This window comes from Jaculus jaculus, chromosome 15 (assembly GCF_020740685.1).
Source record: "Jaculus jaculus isolate mJacJac1 chromosome 15, mJacJac1.mat.Y.cur, whole genome shotgun sequence".
In the NCBI taxonomy this organism is placed as follows: Eukaryota; Metazoa; Chordata; class Mammalia; order Rodentia; family Dipodidae; genus Jaculus; species Jaculus jaculus.
In genome coordinates this window covers 52,737,260-52,760,158 of record NC_059116.1, presented here as the reverse complement: position 1 = coordinate 52,760,158, position 22,899 = coordinate 52,737,260, and the positions used below count along the sequence as shown (strand labels likewise).

General features: G+C 34.2%; 1 protein-coding gene and 1 non-coding gene across 2 annotated transcripts in view; both read right to left on the bottom strand.

Moving 5' to 3' along the window:
- Ccdc178 (coiled-coil domain containing 178) overlaps positions 1 to 22,899 on the bottom strand; it is a 612,453-nt gene that overhangs the window by 312,481 nt on the left and 277,073 nt on the right. The window lies entirely within an intron of this gene.
- Positions 7,261 to 7,387, bottom strand: LOC123455212. The gene has a single exon (XR_006633758.1). It is a non-coding gene; the product is annotated as a small nucleolar RNA SNORA33 (small nucleolar RNA).

The window sequence follows — 22,899 nt, the reverse complement described above, 5'->3', positions numbered from 1 at the left end:
ATGCAATCCCTATCAAAATTTCAAAGGCTTTCTTCATGGAAATAGAAAAAACAATCCAAAAATTCATTTGGAAATACAAAAATCCTAGAATATCTAAAATAATACTGAGCAACAAAAATGAGGCTGGTGGTATCACCATACCTGATTTTAACCTATACTACAGAGCCATAGTAACAAAAGCAGCATGGTACTGGCACAAAAACAGACCTGTAGATCAGTGGAACAGAAAAGAGGACCCAGATGTAAGCCCAAGTAGCTATAGCCACCTGATATTCGATAAAAATGCCAAAAATACTCATTGGAGAAGAGACAGCCTCTTCAGCAAATGGTGTTTTGAAAACTGGATATATATCTGCAGAAGGATGAAAATCGATTCTTCTTTCTCGCCATGCACAAGAATTAAGTCCAAATGGATTAAAGACCTTAACATCAGACCTGAAACTCTGAAACTGCTAGAGGAAAAAGTAGGGGAAACCCTTCAACATATTGGTCTTGGCAAAGACTTTCTGAATACAACCCCAATTGCTCAGGCAATAAAACCACAGTTTAATCACTGGGACCTCATGAAATTACAAAGATTTTGCACCACAAAGGACACAGTGAAAAAAGCAAAGAGGCAACCTACAGAATGGGAAAAAATCTTTTCCAGCTATATATCTGATAGAGGATTAATATCTAGGATATACAAAGAACTCAAAAAGTTAAATAATAAGGAATCAAACAAGCCGATCAAAAAATGACCTACGGAGCTAAATAGAGAGTTCTCAAAGAAGAAATACGAATGGCATATAAGCATCTAAAAAAATGTTCTGCGTCACTAGTCATCAGGGGAATGCAGATTAAAACTACATTGAGATTCCATCTCACTCCTGTCAGATTGGCCACCATTATGAAAACAAATGATCATAAACGTTGGCAGGGATGTGGAAAAAAAGGAACCCTTCTACACTGCTGGTGGGAATGCAATCTGGTCCAGCCATTGTGGAAAACAGTGAGGAGGTTCCTAAAACAGCTAAAGATTGATCTACCATATGACCCAGCTATAGCACTCCTAGGCATATATCCAAAGGACTCATCTCATTTCCTTAGAAGTACATGCTCAACCATGTTTATTGCTGCTCAATTTATAATAGCTGGGAAATGGAACCAGCCTAGATATCCCTCAACAGATGAGTGGATAATGAAGATGTGGCACATTTATACAATGGAGTTCTACTCAGCAGTAAAGAAAAATGAAGTTATGAAATTTGCAGAAAAATGGATGGACCTGGAAAGTATTATACTAAATGAAGTAACCCAGGCCCAGAAAGCCAAGCGCCACATGTTCTCTCTCATATGTGGATCCTAGCTACAGATGATTGGGCTTCTGCATGAGAATGAAAATACTTAGTAGCAGAGGCCAGTAAGGTAAAAAGGAGACATAAAGGGTAGAGAAAGGAAGGGAGGAGAATACTTAATAGTTTGATATTGTATATATGTAATTACATTGATTGTAATGGGGAGGTAATATGATGGAGAATGGTATTTCAAATGGGAAAATGTGGGGGTGGGGAGGGAGGGAATTACCATGGGATATATTTTATAATCATGGAAAATTAAAAATTTTTTTTTAAAAAAAGCCATTCCTTTCCTATGGCACAAACATGCATAATAAAGCTCAGTACTTTAAGTAAAAAATAAATAAATAAATAAATAAGATATTTAAGTAAGTCTAATAAAAATCAAAGCAGATTTTTATTTAATTTTTATTTTTTTAAGGTTTAGAGAAATTTTATTAAATTAAAAGAAGGAAAGACAAGAAAGTACGAAGAACTCCTGCCCATCAAAGGGCAGGCTGGGATAAAACCCTTCAGAACAGATTTTTAATTGTCTAAATAACAACAAGGTTAACAGAGGCAACATAAGGTCTAATGAAATGTAACAAAAAACCAAGGGGTAAAAATGAACCCAATAAGGGAAGAGTAATTTTCCCAGTGCTGTGACTTGCTTGCTGACTATGAACCAAAATCACTATTTCATCAGTTCCTATGAAATTTCTTTCAAAGGCGGTTAATAATTTATTAAGAACATAAGAACTAAGCACTTGGCATGGAGTATTTTGCATATAGTAATAAAATCAAAAGCTTGTGTTAGCATTTTTATCTCTGATTTTATAGGAAAGGCTTTTGTATTACCAGCAAAAATTAATCCAGGATCTTAGTGAAAGCTATATAAACAGTCCTATAGTCGTTTCCTGTCTTCTCTGAATAGTTTCCATACTCTTCATCCAGTGTTCAAGAATGTTCCTTGTTTTGATGCCAAAATTCACAATTTTACATCTGATCAGCTTGAATTTAATTTTCAGACATCAATTTGCTCCTGTTTTGAACCATTTAAAAGGTTTGGACTAACTGTTTTAAGAACTAGTCTGAAGTAATCTATTTCATAGTCTCTGCCATCTGGCACTTTCTACCAATCAAAAGTATTTCTCATGATTCCATTCATAAACCTTCTGTTCCTAACAAATTATAGTTACTCATTTTTTATCAAATGTCTTTTGTCTTGTTTTGTTTTGTTTTGGTTTTCAAAGTAGGGTCTTGCGCTAGCCCAGGCACAAATGCCTTCTTTTTTCAAAAACACTGCATTTAAGATGGGCATGGTGATGCACATCTTTAATCCCAGCACTTGGGAGGCAGAGGTGAGAGGATTGGATTGCCCAGAGTTCAAGGCCACCTTGAAATGACATAGTGAAATCCAGGTTAGCCTGGGCTAGAGTGAGACCCTACCTCAAAAAAAAAAAAAAAAAAACACAGAAAAACATGTATTTAGGGTTTGAGTATGCTGGCAAACTCCAGTAATCCCAGCAATTTGGAGGCAAAGGTTGGAGGCCACCCTAGCCTGCAGAGTGAGCTCCAGGCCAGCCAGGGTTTTACAGTAAGACTATGTTTTCAAAAGAAAAAAAGTGGACACCAGGAAGTTTCATGTTTATACAATATCTTCACTAATCTCCCAATTTATGGCTTGTTAATATAGATGTCTTACTGGGAATATCCTTACCCTTTTCTATTTTAACTGTGGCTTTCTGTTTATAACACATTTTACATTTCAACCAGTCTATCAAAAAGTAAAATATTGATCCAGAATGTTGTATACTTTTCAAAAGTATGATAATTCCTTGTAGCAGACACTGCTTACATATGGGTGGCCTCAAATTTGCAGCTTTGATACAAGTAGGATTGCTTAGTGTTTAAGGCATTTGCCTGCGAAGCCAAAGGAGCCAAGTTCAATTCCCCAGAACCCACATTAGCCAGATGCACAAGGGGATGCATGCATCTGGAGTTCATTTACAGTGGCTGGAGGCCCTGGTGCGCCCATTCTCTCTCTCTCCCCCTGCCTTTCTCTGTCAAATTAATAAATGAAAATGAAGTATAAAAAAATTAAACCAAACAATTTGATGAATAGCCTGGTGGAGGCTGGAAAGATCATAATTTAGATCATGGCTAGTAAGTACAGACAGTATGAGATGTAGAAATTTGGTGATAGATTATCAGCAACCTTGATTCCCTGTTTTCTGGAACCCTGTTCTCAAATGGGCTAATACAATTTTGTTTCCATTGAACAGCTTGGAATGCTGTTAAATACCAAGAAGAGAGGCTAGAACATGCCATCATCACAATCACTTTCAATATAAAATTGTCAACAGGATTCCTTTTCTTTGTTATACAATCAATCTAGCAATCATGCTTGCTAAATAAACACATATCTACTTTTAATTCTCTGTAGCTGGCCTCAATGGAAACCTTTCTGAGATCACAATCCACTATTCCTGATCTTGAATTATTACCCTGTATTTCAGTAGCATCTATTATTGATTTTAAGAGCTCATTTATGGCTTTTTAGGCATTTCATGGTTTAAATATTCTATACCTTTCAGATTGATTACTTCTACATTATCTGTCATATTTTTATTGTCAGAGCAGGGGCTGCTTTCTGCTCTCTTGTCACAAATGTATTCCCAAGAGGCTAAAACTTTTCATGCATCTTGCCAACAGAAATTGTTCCTTCAAGAAAGAAGTAATTTAGATCCTCTTGCAGCTTTATAAAACATAGGTGTAACGTTTTCCTACAGCTTTTGGGTTGTTCACTGTCTGAGGGTTGTTTTAAACTAACAAATAATTCAAAGAAAGCTTTTATAAACACATTTGCTTCCTAGTAATAGTATTGCTTTTATCTTTTTCCTTTCCCCAAAACCATGCCATATAAGCAGATACATTCTCTGTAATTCAACAACTGTTTAAATTGCTTCCATAGCATGGTTCTTAACACATTGCTATATTATTTGTGTCATTTCCAAAGTGGATGACTGTATTTCCATCCAGTAGGCTAATTTACAAAACGTTCTGGCAATCTTATGAAAATGCTGGCAGTACCAAATTTCCTCAGCAAATGTCTACCTCCATCCATAATAATACAAGACCGGGTGTTAAATGTGAATTTGATATTGTTACACATTTCCATAAAATGACTAAGTCAGCTAAAATTTACATGTCAAGTACTATAAAATAGTAATGTAAAATGCACTTTAATTTTGGGATTGAAAAAGGAGTTAATATTTCTATAAAAAATGAGAATGGTAATTTAAGAAAGTGAACTACTTTGAGTAGTCAATAATTCATTGATAGGTATCATTACCATCCTCACAAATTAAACTATGTTGTTATGATAAACATTATTCTGAACTGCAGAATGTGGGATCTAATGGGTCTTTCAAGATCACCTAGTCTAAATTATTAATTTGAAAGACTTGTTTATGGGTAAGTATGTAATGAAAAGAGTAGAAATCTCAGTCTTTTTATGTGTTATAGGTAGCAGTTTTGTTTTTATTCTTTACTCACATATTTGCCCAATATTTTTCCAGGTTATTGTCTGAGTGTAGACAGCAAATTGGAATAAAAGTTCTATAATAACAATCACAATTCATGAAGTCCATTACACTTGTATCTAGTTTAAGAGGCAGTTTGGTTACAATCTAACCATATTTACTTTTTTGAAATTATGTGGGACAGCTTATTGTCATATGATTATTTGTAATAATTATAATGCATGATAGAAGGAGCTCAGTTTTTCTTATTAATTAGTTTTGTACTCAGGAGCTCACTTTTTTCTAAGAAAGAAGAAATAGTAGATCCTGCATCAAGTAATGATAGAGGCTATATTAGTACTTTATGATTGTTCACGCTTACACATTTGTGAACCCCTAGCACTCTGTGGTCTGCATAATAAAGGGCAAAAGTAGAAAAAACAATAAATAATTTACCAAGTATAAGTACTTCTGTTGTAGAAGATCATGTTGTTTTCTAATTCAATTTAGAAAATTACTGGCAGGCAAAGTGTTAAATAACAATGTCTGCTGCCATGTGATTGAATACTATTTATAAATTTGCTAATATTTAACACAGAGTTGATGACTTAAAAAGTATGAATTTATTCTCTTACCATCCCAAAGGTCAGAGATTAGAAATTAGTCCTATGGTACTGAAATCCTATTATACAGAAATAGAATTCATTCCTTCTGGAGGCTTGGGCAAAATGGACTTCCCTGGCTGATGGCCTCATCAAATTTTACTTTCTATTGTCACATTGCCCCTTCCCATTGTTGACAAATCTTTCTTTTCCCTTGGAGAATATTTGTGAACCCATTAACAGTCAACCCAAGTTAACCAGTATAACTTTTCTATTTGAATTTCCTCAGTTTAATCACACTTTCAAAGTTTCTTTTGCAAGAAAGATTGCATTCACATATTCCAGTAATTAAGATGATTATAAGGGCCACTGTTTCAGTTACTACAGTTAGATCTAATTTTATGACATATGTTCTAATTTGAACAGAATTATAGTGAGAAGGGGCAGACTTTTAGATACTTATATTGATTTTTAGGGTAGTGATTTAACTGTAATGTCTCCAAAACTTCTAACAAAATAGATAAACCCTTGATTAATAATAGCATTCTTCCCACCAGAGTAAGATAATAATCATATATTATTGTAAGTGTCTTTAACTTTCTATTTCAAAGTTTGGGTTTAGAGTTTCTGAAACATGAGGACACATGCCAAAGGAATAATTTAAGGGAGGAGAATCTTGGAATAGACACCTTGGGAAAACAAGTCATTCTAGCATAAGTGGGGTTTTGCTTCAATGACTCAAGATAACTGAGAAGGGAACATACTGTTCCAAAGAAATAATACAGGTATATTATTTAAATAAGATTAAACATTCTTATTCATCTTAATATCCCACCATTAACACAGTGTTTTAGAAATGAAATGCATTGAATTATGTTTTTTAATTGAAGTAAATAAATACTTGAATGTGTTCATAGATCTCCTCTTTTATTTTGAAATATATGTCTTTTTGCTGCTAAGTAGTCTATATGATTTAATTTAAAACTGCTTAGACTAAAAATCATTAAAATATAATTCATTTTATTTTGGAATATATCTTTATCAACTATATCTATATACCTATAATAATAAGTTTATTTTCAATCATGACCTAAACAAGTAGAAAATTCATACTACATATTAATTGATTCCCAATCTTGCCCTAAATAAGTGGAAATTTCATAGTTTACATTTTTAATTAATATTCTCTTTTTTGAAGCCGGGTGTGGTGGAACACACCTTTAATCCCAGCACTCGGGAGGCAGAGGTAGAAGGATCGCCATGAGTTCGAGGCCACCCTGAGACTACATAGTGAATTCCAGGTCAGCCTGGGCTAGAGTGAGACCCTACCTCAAGGAAAAAAAAAAAAAAAAAAAAAAAAAAACTCTTTTTTTTGACAGTCTTCTTTAATCATAGCACACAAGTCAATAACAAAGTTGTTTCTCTCAAAGAATGGTCCTTCAAGAAAGCAAGCTGTTTTCATTTGGGTTCAAGATTCACTTTCACTTAAAGGTTAATATCATTTGTCTCTAGAGCCAAATCCAAATTAAGCACATCTCAGATCTGATTGGAATCAGAGCTGGGCTTGGAACAAGGGTGCTACTTGCACAAGAAGACTAGAGTCTTCACCTTGGATTTGATGTTGTTCTTGCACAGGGATCCTCTAAGTCTTCAGATGGTATTCTTGGTTTGAGAAATTAGGTGACATTTTTTCATTTGACACTTTTTAATTTTTAAAATATTCCATATAATTTATTAAAGTTAAAAAGTTTTATTATGCTTAAAACAAGCTACAGTAAAATTTTAATTAATTACCATGAAAACACTTCAACATTTTGAGATTATAGCAATTTTCACAGACCTTAATGACCTCAGTTGCCCTTAAGGATCATAAAATATCATCACCATTGCCAGCTTTTTCTAAATTTCTCAAGAAACACATTCAGATAAGCAGATTAATTGGCTTAACACTTTTTTAATAATATCATTTTTTAGTTCTGCCTTTCCAAGATGATTACATGCTAAAAAGAACAAAAATACCCTCTCATTCACAATTTACTTTATGAATAAAAAATCCTCCAAATGGTATTTCTAAAAGTAAAGAATAAACAGCAATAGATCCAATGTTATCAGACAATATGCCTTCAAAGGGCCAGAAGTGTAAGATAATAGGGAGCAGAAAGGGGAAAGAAATCCTAAGAAACAAAAATAGACATAGTTAGTCAGCAATCATAGACCCTATAAAACAAAGTTCTCCTGAGAAAAGCCTTAAGAATGTTGAACTCTCATTGGAAATGTCTACAAAGTATTTTGCCAAATTTCTATGCCATTCTTCTTAGGCTATTCACATGGGCACATGTTTTGAGAAATTCTATTTTGAGAATTTTTTTTTATTTAGGTAGAAAGTATAACAGTTGCTTTCAAAAGTTATGTATTTAATAAACCATTCTCCTTCCTTTCTGATATGTGGCAGAAAACTACATATGTAAGAATTACAGAAAGTCAATGACAAATAAGTGACACATTTGACTAAGGTTTAGCTCTATTTAATAAAAATGCCTATACTATAACCTATAGTATGTAACTTTTTTTCATAATGTACCCTTTACTGACAGCCCATATATATATATATATATATATATAGATAGATAGATAGATAGATAGATATATAGATGTAGATATAGATATATATATATATATATATATATATATATAGATAGATAGATATATAGATATATAGATATATAGATATATAGATATATAGATATATAGATATATAGATATATAGATATATAGATATATAGGTATATAGGTATATAGGCATATATGATTAGAAATATCACCTTCTCAGTAAGCTTCCATTCAACTTGAATTAGCTCAACAGTATCAAATGGGTAAGAGTTGAAAGGAATCGTTTTTTTTTGTTGTTGTTGTTCTTTAAAATAGAGATTTAGAATTATTCTAAGCCTCTATTTGTAGTTTCTCCAGATTTTCTATTGACTTACTATAAGGAATTGTCAAATCTTTTTTGCAATACCTATCAATCGGCATCAGAAATGTCTAATAGATTTAATTATAATTAATGTCCTAAATATAATTTAATTAATTGTTCTGCATGTTAATCTTACAGAGCAGTTAAAACATGTAAGGATCAACTTTTGTCAATACTTAATCACTAAGCAGTGCTTGTGGTCCATGAACACAGTCCTCATCCTGGGACTCTGGCTTCTTTTCCACACATGTGTCATAGTGTTCACAAGGCACTAATGATACTTCTAACATAGAGAGTAGAGAACTACCATTCTAGTATACATGATGGGCTAAGAATTTATTTTTCTTTCTAACTATGCCTACTGCTTGTCAATCTTTGCTTTAAACTCAAGTTCTGTATTAAAAAAAGAAGAAAACAGTCCACTTTATGTTTTGATGCAGGGTTTCAACTCTTGCCCACATTGAGCTGAAACTCACTCTGTAGCCCCAGATTGCCTCACCATCATGACAATACTCCTACCACAGCCTCCTAAAATATTAAAGGGTTAAAAGGATTCAAAAATGAAAGGAGGACGCCACTATGCTCACGTTCCAGCCAAGTGCTTTGAATGAACAGATTGGATAAGTAGTAAATCAATTCTGTGATTCACACCTCTTTTTCAAAAATTTGACATTACTAAATTGTTATAAATATTCTATAATAACATAATTTGCATCATATATGAAAATAATGATTATTAGTCATAAATGTTTGGTGGTCAAAACTAACCATGGAGGTGAAACATAATAAATAAAACAAAATATTCTCAGGAGTTTTGTATCTTTTATGAGATTTTATTTCAAATAGTTCACTTGTGCCAAACTACATTCTACTACTATACAACAATGAATTTTCAAAACTCGCTGATATGAAAAGTGTTAAAACCTCTTTGAAATAAAAGTATTTATATATCAAAACTTTTGTAAGTACAGCTCAATACAGGGCTAATCTCTTTCATTCACTAAAAATCTTTCTGCTATCACTTTATACAAAGATCTCTACTCTCAGGTAGGGTTCTTACACAAAGAAAAGCTGCTAAACACATTAATAATCTGAAATTATTTTGTTCTCAGGATTCATTTCCACTCTCAGAACTTTTCCAAGATCCCAAAGACATGCTTTGGATTATGTGGCTCATAACTATTTACCATTTTAAACATAAAAACTAAGAAACAAAAGGTGTTAATTCATTTAAAATAGCAATAGTAAATAGTATGTGTTTATGAAAACATGGCAAGAGAAGTACTGTTTTATCAAACATATTTAATATTTAGCTATGTACAAAGACATTGATTCTCTTATCTGTTTATACATTAAATGTATACTAATTAAATATGCATGCATTAAGTATATCACTGTATCTCATAATGAGAAAACACAGAGAGTCACTAAGTTACACCCTCAGCTCTGAGCTCTGACAAGGTCATTATATAGTGTCATAAAACTACATTTGGTAATTCCATACCTTGCTCATTATAAAACTCTACATGTTTGAAAAGTTATCACAGTGGTATATACAAACTTTCCTAAAATTTAATATTCATATGAAACATTTTTTTCATGGTTAACATATATGATAATTTGTTTCCTTGAGATGATAATCTCAACTAGTTTTTAAGACACATATCAAATAGTTGATTCTGAATAACAACAGTTTGAATTCCAATTGTTCTTTTAAGTGAAAATTGTTTTATAAAAATATAACTAGTTTAGCTACCAACTCCCATTATCAAACAGTGGTTTCCCCAGAGACAGTCTTTTGGTGTGCAGCAGAAGCATATTATGTCTTCTCATTTCATCACAAGGAATATTAAAAAGGCATGTACTAAGGTGTTTAAATGTAATACAATTAATATTTACTACAACATTAAGTAAATTATTAATTACTATTGGCCATGAAAGGTCATGAGGAATACATGAATACTGTAGTCCCCCTCTTGATTCATACTAAGGTACCAACAGTTTCACCAAGTGTTGCTTTTTATCATTGGCATACATATCAATACAGTGGGAAAAGAGCAGAATTCTCAATATTATTATAAAATAGTTTATAACTTGCAGATCCTTCTTCTCCTAGAAGGAGAAGTATAGATCATACTTTGAGAAGTACTTGCCTAAACTACAAGACATGTTGATAGAGAAAATTAATGATAAACTAAAACATGTTTTTCCAAATTAAAAAAAAAAAAACAGTATTTCTGTGAATGTTAGTATAAAATAAGAAAACCCACAGAGTTTTGGGGGCTAGGAAGATGTATCAGTGAACAAACATGCTTGCCATGGAAGCATGAAGCATTTAGTTACAACAGGCCATTAGAAAAAAAGCATTGACAGGTAAGTTAGGGATGCAGATACTATGTTGATTGAGATGTTTGCTGATAAACACTACTTTGCTCTTTCACCTGAATTTACTTAATAATTTATCTAGTTTTCTTCCTTCCTTCCTTCCTTCTCTCTTTCCTTCCTTCCTTCCTCCCTCCCTCCCTCCCTTCTTTACAGCCACTTATCCAATTTGACTGAATTATTAATCTTGTCTCCTCTGATCTAAACTATTTTATCCTGCATTAGATTGAATCTGTCCATGGGTCTGTCTGGACTCTAGTCTGTACCTTTGATATCTCTCCCAGTACTCAACCATTTTTACTACCGGAGTTTTCATGGCACTAGTCACTCTTTATAATACTTTGCAGAAATTTCTAAGTTTTTTTAGCTTTCAACGTTTTAAAAACAGAAGTCTGCTGATGCTTACAAATGATCACTCACAGTTTGTAAACACTGAGTGAACAGAATTTATTTGGGTTCCAAATATTTTGATAAATTCAGGACATAAAATACACCCAGTTAAAGTTACCACATGAAACTTGATTAGTCCAATATTTAAGCAATGTTTACCAGCTTTCTCAATCAACATCCAGTTGAGCTTTGACAGTTTTGGTTTGGTTTCTTTAGAGCACATGATGACCTTGAATTAAAAGAGTAAAATAGTTAGCATCATCTGGGTAGACAAGTGGTGATCATTGCCCAATACAATGAAGGTAATTTCATTAACTCATTGCATCAGAACTGTCAGACCATTACTCACACAAATCTGAAACTGAGGGCAAGATAAGAAACTTTGAAAACAGAATACTCTCTGTTTCTCTACTTGAATTTCTTCCTTCATCAGGCATTAAAACCTAAGTAAAATGTGCATTCAAATTATACCTGTTTCAGTTTCTCAAAAGTGCAGTTTCAGCTAATTTAACAATTCATTCCTCTTAGGGATACATTTTACTGGGAGATTTAAGCTAGTGAAATCAGCTTGAGTAAATCATGCAGTTAACTGATTTTTGATAATAGAAAAGTTTGGCTGGTTGGAAATGCTTAAAGACTGTGGAAGTTCAGAACACCGTGTGGGTCACCAGAAAGAATTCTTCCTCTGTAACTTAGAGGCAAAGGCCTGGATCACATGCCACTGGCTCCACTAACTTCAAGTGTCATTTTCTTTTTTTTTTCAAGATTTGTTTATTTACTAGAGAAAGAGAGAGAGAGAGAGAGAAACTGGGCATGCCAAGACCTCTAGCCACTGCAAACGAACTCCAGATGCATGGGCCAGCCTGTGCTGGTTCATATGGGACCTGGAGAAGCAAACCTGGGTCTTAGGCTTCACAGGCAAGCATCTCATCCGCTAAGCCATCTCTCCAACCCGCAAGTGTCATTTTCTAAGAACCTGGTCTATTACCCAAAACAAAGATTAGAAAATTGACAGAAATAATAAATCTGGAGTTATGCTGAAATATAATGCAGAGATGTGATTGAATATTAGCTTTTATATTCCTTCTGTCAGATTCTAATCATTAGCTTAAAACTCTTAGAACAAAAGATGTTTATGTGAAAAGCTGGTTAGCAAAGTGTTGTTTCCTGGCTACACAGATCAGATTTTAAGCTTCAGAATAGCCAACACAATATTTTGCAGTGTGGGCATGCATGATGTAATCCCTATTTGGGGGCAGCAAAGTATTCACTGTATTCTATTGTTAAATGTGATCTGTTTCCTCTGGGTAGTCAATTTGGTGACCACTCCCATTATTGCATAAAGTTAATTTGTCTTCAAATTCAAACCACAGTGAGACCTTGTTGAATCTCTAAAGCCAGAAACACAAGTTTTCTCTTCTTCACAACAAATACCAGCCATGAAATTCATGAAGCTCAAAAACATCATGTGCTTGTGGTGCATTTCAGGTAGTTGTCTCATGAACTGGCTGTTCCACAGTGCAAAAGTAAAACAGCAATGGGACCTTGTCCAAGGAAAGTATCCACCAGTAACTCTTATAATCCATGAGGGTCCTCAAGCTTCTCTGTAGCATGTGGCCACCTGCATTAACTCCCTGTTGGTGAAATACAGGGGCAGGCTAACAAGAAAGACTGCGAAATACATAGTTTAAAAGGTTATGATTCCTATTGTGATATAACAAGGTGTATTTGGAGGGGATTTTTTTCATTTTATAATAAATACTTAAAATATTTACACTGTAAAGTATTATTTAAAAACTATTGCTACTATTTTTGACATATTTAGGTTTACAGAAGTGCAATAATAACTATGAGAGGAAGTTTACTATAATACACCAGTTATGTCAATCAACACTTATCAAAATTAATGAATACTGAAGTACATAACTACAATTTAAATTATACATAGAAATTGAATAGAAAAGTGGGTTCACAGAGAGGAAGTATTCAAACTAGTATAAAATTATTATGAACTTAGGGCACATATAAAATCTGCTTCATACAGCACACATGTTTATGGTAAGGAAACAAAAGACTGTATCTCTTGATGTTACAAGTGAACCAGTTAAACTGATATTTTAGCTTATTCCTTGAATGATTCTTACTATCTTATGATTACCATCTTATGAATATGAATTCATATTACCATGGCATATCCTTTTCTAGAAAATAATAGCATATATTAACATAATTAACATAACTTAACATAATAGCATATAATAACATTTATTTCTATGTGTCTGTGGCTGGCTTATCCAAGGTAGGTTGCTGGTCACTGAAGAGTCTTCTGTCTTTCTATTGTGGCATTTTGAATATGGCATCAGTTGCAGCTACTTTCTTATACTGGGACAAAACATCCAATCAGAAACAGCTTATAGGAAGAAAGGGTTTATTTCAGCATACAGTTTTGAGGGGAAGCTTCCTCATGGCAGGAAATGCATACCAGAGCTGGGAGCAAGATTACATCATCACATAGCAGCAACAGGGGGAAGGAAGTAGTTTGAGTGAGGTAGCTTTGAACATCCAGTTGGCTAGACTATTAAACTCCAAGGTGTATCCCCAGTGAAATATCTCCTCTAGCCAGGCTCTGCCTCCCATAGGTTCCATTAGATAGGAATCAAGTATTAAAATTAATCACAAAGACATGAGGCTATGGGAGACATTTCTCATTCAAACCACCATAGTGTTTCTCTACCTTTTGTTTCCAACTCCATCCTGACCCAGGATTTAGATCTACTTATAGTAAATACAACATAAAAGTACATTAAAATTAGCTGAAGGAACAAAATAAGCACAGTACATAAAAATAGAACTTATCTACTTCCTACAAACAAGTTAGAATTGTAATTCTAGGATTTCTAACATACCCACTCAATGTCCTGAAGATTAAACAAACAGAAGCTATATAATAAATACTCATTATTCTTGACACTTCTTATACCTGGTAGAAGCTTCTGGTCCTAAGTAAACAGTGTGATTTGATGGCCAACCATTTCATACAGGAACCCTGTAGGTAGTAATTAGGAGCAGAGGCAAACCATAATATGATTTAATTCTTTTTTCTTTTCTTTTTTTTTTCTCTTCTCTTCTCTTCTCTTCTCTTCTCTTCTCTTCTCTTCTCTTCTCTTCTCTTCTCTTCTCTTCTCTTCTCTTCTCTTCTCTTCTCTTCTCTTCTCTTCTCTTCTCTTCTCTTCTCTTCTCTTCTTCTCTTCTCTCTTTTCTCTTCTCAAGAGAAAGAAGGAATTGCCCTGCCAGGGCTGCAGCCACTGCAATCAAACTCCAGATGCTTGTGCCACCTAGTGGAGATGTGCGACCTTGAACTTGCCTTACTTTACCTTTGTGCATCTGGTTAATGTGGGATCTGGAGAGTCAAACATGGGTCCTTAGGTTTTGCAGGCAAGTGCCTTATCTGGTAAGTCATCTTTCCAACGCAATCTGATTTAATTCAAATAGAAATTTTATACTATATAAAAAATTGGATTACTAAAGAGCCATTGTGAACATAGGCTTTCTTTCATCTATGCAAACATACCAGATGGTTTGAGTTTTGCTCCTAACAACACCTGCCTTTGCCATTAATTGTGGAAGAGCAAACACCCCAGAACCTATCTAAGTTGGGTTTTAGGTGGCAATTTCTGAGATAAATGTAGAAAGAAATTACCTGTCTGGCTAGAAGGAAGCAAGGAAAATTCTGAGGCAGCCTCAAAATTTTCTGAGCTTCCTGAATCAGTACTACTTAAAGACATGACAGGAAAATAATTGAATTTTTTTATATTATCCATGTTAATTTTTTATTAATTCTGAACTTTCCTATATGAACGTATCATATCCAATCAGCTTATACTCACATTCCCTCTCTCCTGCCTCCATTCCACTGAGGGCCCTCCTAATTGTGTTACTGGTATTTACTGCTTATTCACTGTGGGGTAATCAATACCCATTCAGTCTGTGTGGGAAGTGCCTCAGGATACTTTTAGCTCCCTGTGGCTCTTACAATCTTTCTGTCAAAGAATTCCGTAGTAGTAGTAGTGACCCTGCAAGCTCAGGCTGTCCTCGAATTCTTCATCTTTGTGTTTCTCTTTGCCTCCCACCTGATTTCTGGTAACAAAAGCAATGTGCTTCTTTGCCTGGCACTGATGGTTTAATTTTTTTCTGGTTTTCAACACTGAAAGAATGAGTCTTGCTTTGCTTTCACTTAGAAGAAACTGCGTATTTAAAATATTTCCTTAACTGAGACAAGCTTTGCTCTATCCTTTTCATAACAAGTAATCCAATATTTTTAATAATTTACACATATATTTTTGTTTGAAAATTTCATACTTCTTCAGTGAATAACAAATTTTTATTCTACTAATGGTATTTTTGACAAATTGGTTTGAAATAAAATCTGTGCAATATTGACGAACTGTATTTGGCTCAATCAACTAGCTGCTTTTGGTTTCCCTTCTTTAAATTATTCACTGTTGATGAACATGCTACAGGGCTCTTCTTCAGCAGTTTTAAAACTACAGGTTCTATGGTTTTAAGCAGATGTTGAATAAAGGCCTTAGTGAAGAGAAAAGTCCATCTCTTGTAGTGGTGCGTAGTAAGAACCCTCCTGGTAATCCTTTCATTAGAGCAGAGCAACTGCAGAAACTATAATTTCTCAGCATGCACATCCCCATTATCTTTAAGTTTTCTTTCTGTCTGGTCCAAAATTTTATATAAATCAAAGATATCATTCCTTCAATCTCCTGATAATCTTCTGTTTATCTGTAAAGTTATGTGCTATGTATATTCTCCATTTAAGTTTTATACTAGAACACTTGACCCTATACACAATTATGTGCAGCATGTCAAGGTTAATAAGGAAATGTTGCCTCTCACCATTTAGCTATTTGATTTTATTCTGGCTTCACAGATGAATCAAAAAAATATAATAAGAGACATGGACTCTTAGCAGGCAAAATTACACCATAATTTTTCTACCATTCATGGTTTTAAGACAAACAGAGACTTAAGATTCAATGCATTGATCAAGATCTTACAAACACCAAGACTTAGAATGAACTCAGTCAATTTGACTCAAAGCCTGGTCTCTCAGGTGATATTGTTACATGATTTACAAGATTTCCTAAGGAGTATGTATACAAGAGAGAGAAGCAGGTTGGGAGACATCACTAAGAGACCAAAGAAAGGATGGTGAGTTAGGTTAGATAAGACCAACAGGTATTTCTGAAGCCCTGCATAGAACCTAATAAGTTATAGCATTAACCTTTATTCTAAAACTAAGAATAATTGTGAATTTCTATAACATTTTTATTGTGATTTAATATTACTGGAAGAAGCTCACAGAGTGATAGCCACCCCTCACTAGCCTCCACCTGAGAGGATCCTTGTCACTTCCCCAATGATGTTCCCCTCACTAGCCCCCACCTGAGAGGATGATCCTTGTTAGTTCTATAGTGATGTCCCCCTCACTACCCTCCACCTGAGAGGATCCTTCTCACTTCCCCAGTAATGTCCCCTTCACTAGCTTCCATTGAATTAATCTGACTTTACACCAGTCTTCCTCTCTAAAATGTTCATTGTTCTTTCAGGGATCTGTTCTTTGATGAACTCCCCAGTTCTTATTCGACAATAAACACACACTATGAGTTTTTTTTGTTGTTGTTTTAATTGAACCCTTAATCTCCTCAGAGGACACTGTTGGAGTAAGAGGGAAGTAAGATGGGTCTCTATTCTACCTTTCATTGCCTTTCACATAACATCTTCCTGGAGTCTCCCATAAGTCAGCACTTGCTTATTATTTCTTTCCTACTTTTTCTGGAAAAAAAAAAGTAGATAGATTTTAACATATTACGATTCAGTTACTATGCTGAATGACTTCATGTGACTTCCTTGAACTCTCTCCACTTTATTTTACTGAGGCAGGGTCACTTATTTGGACCCACAGTCTAACTTGCCTTAGGGAATCCCCTTCCTCTACTGGGATTGCAGGTGGGCTGCTATGTTCTCTACCCTGATCATTGACATGGGTTCTCAGGCTCTGAACTCTAATACTCATGTATGTGGGGCAAGTGTTTTATCCAGAGACATCTCCTGGTTCACCCTTCTTCTGCAATCTTAACCACATTTTCTCATCTTGTAACATACCCATTGTTTCCTCTTCCTACTTTAATTTGCAATCTATTTGCTGGACTCATCAAGGGAACTGCTCAAAATAGCTCACCAGATAAGTAATAATTTTAAGGTCTGAACTTTAATTTTAAGGTGTGGATTTTATTGAGTAGCCCAGAATACACCAACATAAAGCCAGAAGTACAATGTGGCATATGTATCTGGAGTTTGTTTGCTGCGTAAGAGGTCCTGGTGTGCCCATACTCCCTTTCCCTCCATCCTTCTCTTTTCTTGCTCTTTCTGACATTCTCTCTCCCTTACATATAAATATGTTTAAAAAATAAATTTATAATCAGCACTTTCCCCTAATGATTCCTTTGTCTCCTTAGCCAGCTCCATCTCATATAAGCCTTTCAATAACAAACCTCTTCATGATCCCTCAAGTCTCATCATAAAATATTTCCTGATTTTATTTAAAGATCAAAGTCCTCCCATTTTAAAACTAAGTGCTTGTACACCTTTTCTTCTTTCCTAAAACATTGCTTCCATCAAAGGACAATGCTTCTGTTGAGGCTCTGTGTGATCCAATTTCAGCCCACATCCTTGGGGACTTGGCTTTTTTGCAACATCTCTTTTGTTTGTACAAAAAGTATTCTTACTCTGTTAGTTTTCCCTTCTCAACAAAGAACTATGCTCAAGCATTCCCATCTTTATAAACATCCCTGTGCTCCATTTCTGTCAACTTACCATTCCCTGACACAATCCATGCTTTGAAAGAATAGCCTGGACTGAACTTGCCTGTTTTTGTTTGTTTTTTGTTTTATTTAGATTTTTGCCTGTGTTCTTCCTAGGTTTTTTTCAGTCCCATGGAATATGCCACGTGCCTCCATCACTCAGTCCAACTTATAAAAAGAACTGCAGCTTGTTAACTGTCTCAAACTTCTTTTACTTTTCTTCAGTATTTGTCATACAGCCTTATACTTTTTCAGGGCATCTGCAATTTAAAACTTCATGTTGCTTGATTGTAAGTTTTCATGTTATCTTTTAGGTCCCAACTTCTTTAAAGGTCTTGAAATGTTGCCACTTCTCCTTAAATTATCCCATGTCCTTACCTATGTTCCCATGTACCCATAGATGCTTCTCCAAACTCCCAGAAAAATTCTTGCTGGGAGGATATGGATGTGGGTGACATAGGAAACCCAGCTCAGGGATTTCAAAGCTGAATCAAGGCACTGCAACATAGCCAGGTCAACAAGCAGGAAACCTAAGATTTATTTTCAACTCCTTACCTACCAAGATTTCACCAAATCTCATTCACCATTTTTTTGCATAATTTTCTCCCTATTTTTTCATATTCACTCTTTTTCTCACTATATCTCTAAAAATGGCTATCACTACATGCCTGGGGTATTATAAAAAAACTGGTGTGTTCTTTCATACAAACACTTACCACAATTCAGTCTTCATCATCCTGCCAAAATTGATCCCTTAAAAGAAGTCAAAGCTATTGGAACCACTAGCAGATTTAAAACCCATCACATGTTTCTGTTACTTTTACAATACTGTTTAAAATCCTTATCCACTCATAAGACTGTAATGTATCTTTTAAAAAATTGCTGATTGGCTCTATCAAGGAAAATAGCTGTGTCAGTTCCTCTATAAAAAAATAATATCCAAATTTCTATCACATTTTTTCAACACATGAGGTTCCTAATTATTATTAATGTTTAAATTAACATTTAGACAAAATTCATTCTCAAGAAACCATTGTTTATCTATTTTAGTAATATGCTTCGGGACTAGTCTTTCCACATTCATTACCTGAACTTTGTTTTACTCATCACACTTTCCTGTTTAAACTAAAAGCAGATGCAGTCTTAGGATAAAGTCATAATGATTTCATATACAAGCTTCAGTAATATCCAGAACATGTTAGTTAGCCATGATCTCATTAACAAACACATTCCTCACTGGAATACTGGGTTAATTTTCTCATTGCCAAGACAGATTGCTTAACATGAGCAACTTGAAGTTTACTTTTGCCCAGGTTTCACAGCATTTTGTCCATCATGACACAAAGAACAGCAGAGAGGCTCTCACATCATGGTGGAGAAGAACAGAGAGAAAGCATGTGAGTGCTGTACTTGATTTCTCCCTTTCTTCTTTTATTTGGTTTGGACACCAGACAATGTAATGATGGTGGTGTCTACATTCAGAGCTGGCCTTCTTCCCTCATTTAACACTCTCTAGAAATGCCCACAGACATAGCCATAAATGTACCTCTAGATGATTTTTAAATCCTGTCAAGTTGACAATGAAGATTAACCACAACTAATAAAGCACTCATATATGTATGTATATGAATATATACAAGCCTAAATATATAATATAGTAGGTAGGTAGGTAGGTAGATAGATAGATAGATAGATAGATAGATAGATAGATAGATAGATAGATAGATAGATCAGACAGACAGACAGACAGACAGATAGATAGATAAAATAGAGATAGGTAGGCTTAAAGGATATATAGTAATGTATAAAATTATATAAGTAAAAATGCCAAAAATATTCAGTACACAATCTGCAGCATTGTAAAAATTATAGAGACTGAAAGATAAGAACATAAAATTTGGCCCAAACATTAGTAGTTTAATTAGTTATCTGGGCTCATTGATGACTTTTCTATTTTTAGAGTAATTTTAATTAAAACAATTTATCAAACAATCTTAATACATATAACATTAAATAAATAATGCTTTGCCTTCTTGGTACATAATCTGATCAAATTTCATCTGTATGGCAGTCACTGTTATCTTCTGTTTTATTTTTTGTCATAATACAAAGGAAATACAACCCAAGTAAATTTTTAAAGAAGATAGCAACCTAGCACTAAGGGAGGCAGAGGTAGGTGGATTGCTGTTGAGTTCAAGGCCAGCTTGAGAATACATAGTGAATTCCAGGTCAGCCTGGGCTAGAGAAAGACCCTACCTTAAAAAAAAAAAAAAGAGAGAGATAGTAAAATAGTTCCTCTTTTCCAAAACCTTTTCAGCACTGTGGTATATAGCAGTGTTTACCAATCAATTTTTTATGCAAATAACTGCATCTAGACAGGCTTGTAACTAAGTGCATTGAAAACTATCATTCACTTCTGATGAGCCAAGCAGATAGCATATGCAAATCTCAGAGCTAGATAATAGCATTTTCTGGACCTCTAATTTCAGATTCCTTTCAGAATATTAGTTTTAACACCACTAGTCTACAAAATTCATGGATATTAATTAGGCAGGTTTGCTTTGTTTTGTTCTTGCAGAGAGTTTTACAGGATATAAATGATGAGTGTTTTTCACACAAATACCTTTTTCTACAATAGAAAAACCATGGTATATATAGGCACTTGCTTACAGGCTGTTCATATTCAAGTTGGCAATTGTTTTCTTCAGTCTTAGACTATGAGCAGTGAATTTACATAAAACACTCAAGGTTTTATATAAATAAACAAACATTAAATATTCATTAAATGAGTCATGATTTGTTCTACCTTGGAACAACCCATTTCCTTATTGAGACTGGAAAACTGTCCAGTCCTACAGGTATCACTTCACTTAGTTGACATGAAGTCAGTTATGTTCCATATCCTATATAAGTACTATCTATGTACTAATGTATAACATGATCTTTCTTTATTTTGTATTTGCACTGAATGAAAAGAATAAAATATCCCCTTAATGTAAATATTTTTCCTTAATTGAATTATAACTATTTGTAATCAATAAGTAATTGGGATATATCTCATTAGAGACATAATAATACATTATAAAATTTTTGAAAGTTTGGATGATTATAAAATATTATCCTGTGAGTCACACAGAGTTTCTCAAAGACAATAGATTTAAGATAAGAAATTACATTTTATTTTGTCTATTCATTGAAAATTCTAAATGAATTTCAACTCCAAATGTTTTACATGATGTGATCTACTTCAATATTTCCTTATCCATCAATCATAGGAGTTGTATAAAAAATAATTTTTTTAAAATTTTTTTATTTGAGAGTGACAGAGAGAAAGAGGCAGATAGGGAGAGAGAGAGAGAGAGAATGGGCACACCAGGGCCTCCAGCCACTGCAAACGAACTCCAGACGCGTGCGCCCCCTTGTGCATCTGGCTAACGTGGGTCCTGGAGAATCGAGTCTCAAACCTGGGTCCTTAGGCTTCACAGGCAAGTGCTTAACCACTAAGCCATCTCTCCAGCCCAAAAATAATTTTAAGAATCATGACATAATTGGTGTATGAAATTCAGGTAGAATTTACATTTATGGACAAAGTTGATTTGCAAATTTCCTTTGTATGAAACAATGATGGGAAACTTTAACATACTGCTTAAATTGAGAGTATGCGGGTAATTTCCTTCTACTCTTGGCCTATGCTATTTTTCTATGACAATAGCTTGCTATCAAATTTAAGACCCTTATTTAGGAGGTTAATGCAAGGTAGGAACTCCATTCAATGTTATTTTGGCTTAAGGGCATAATGTCACAATTTGGTGCATCCTCTAATGACTTTTTTTTTTTTTTTTTTCCTAAAGACAGCTTACAGCTTAGACCTAGTTCAGCGAATTTTCTTGTAAGGTCCTTGGAAGATTGGAGGGGGAAAAAAGTACAATTGATTGCGTGGCCAAATTTTTGTTCATGCCTGCTTACTGATTTTTGTTCATTTCACAAATAAACAAGGCATGAATACATCAACCCACAAACCATAAACAATAAAGAACTTCATCCTGTAAGTTTGCTACGGCCAGCAGTTTGTAGCTGAATCTGCTATTTGTCATAAGATAAATGATAAAGTGATTGCCATTTGTCACTGAATTCACAAGAGAAGTACTCAGCTGTGAACCACTCAAAAGCAGGCAACAGTAAATACTGCCATTCTTATTACCAACTCCCTGTAATAACTTCCCCTAAATCTGTGGAAATAAAAGTACATTAGGGCTGGGGGTAAAAATTCTTATTCCTTTAACCTAAGACAAAAAGTCACAGACTAAGCACCAATCATTTGAGGAAACTCAGGTAAAAACCTTGTATTTACTGCAACTTGGAATGCTTACAAATCCTTCATAAAGAAAGATATTTTATAAAATTGAGCATTTCATTTAATTTATATGTATTTCATTTAATTTATATGTATTTCATTTAATTTATATGTATTGTTCCCACTTTTGTACTGTTCAGTGATTTTTAATACAAACTTTTTTATGTTTCTGAGAATCACTGGTGCTTGACGGCTTTCAACTATATTAATAGAAGTTATAATAGCACCCATACATTAATATAGTCTGTGTTTTATCTAAGCTTTGATTAAATTTAGGGAGTGTTTAAATTCTGTGTTGCTGTACTTGCTTTTGACTACATGGACTCCATTAATTTTTTTGAAATGTTACCCAACAACAGACTGAAAAAATGCAAATGACACATCAGGAAAAAGAAGTGACCTGAGGTCTGTGAGCTGTAATGTTCTCCAGCAGCAAACTCCACTGCAGATAATGAGGGTGTGGTATGAAAACATGACTTGTATAATAA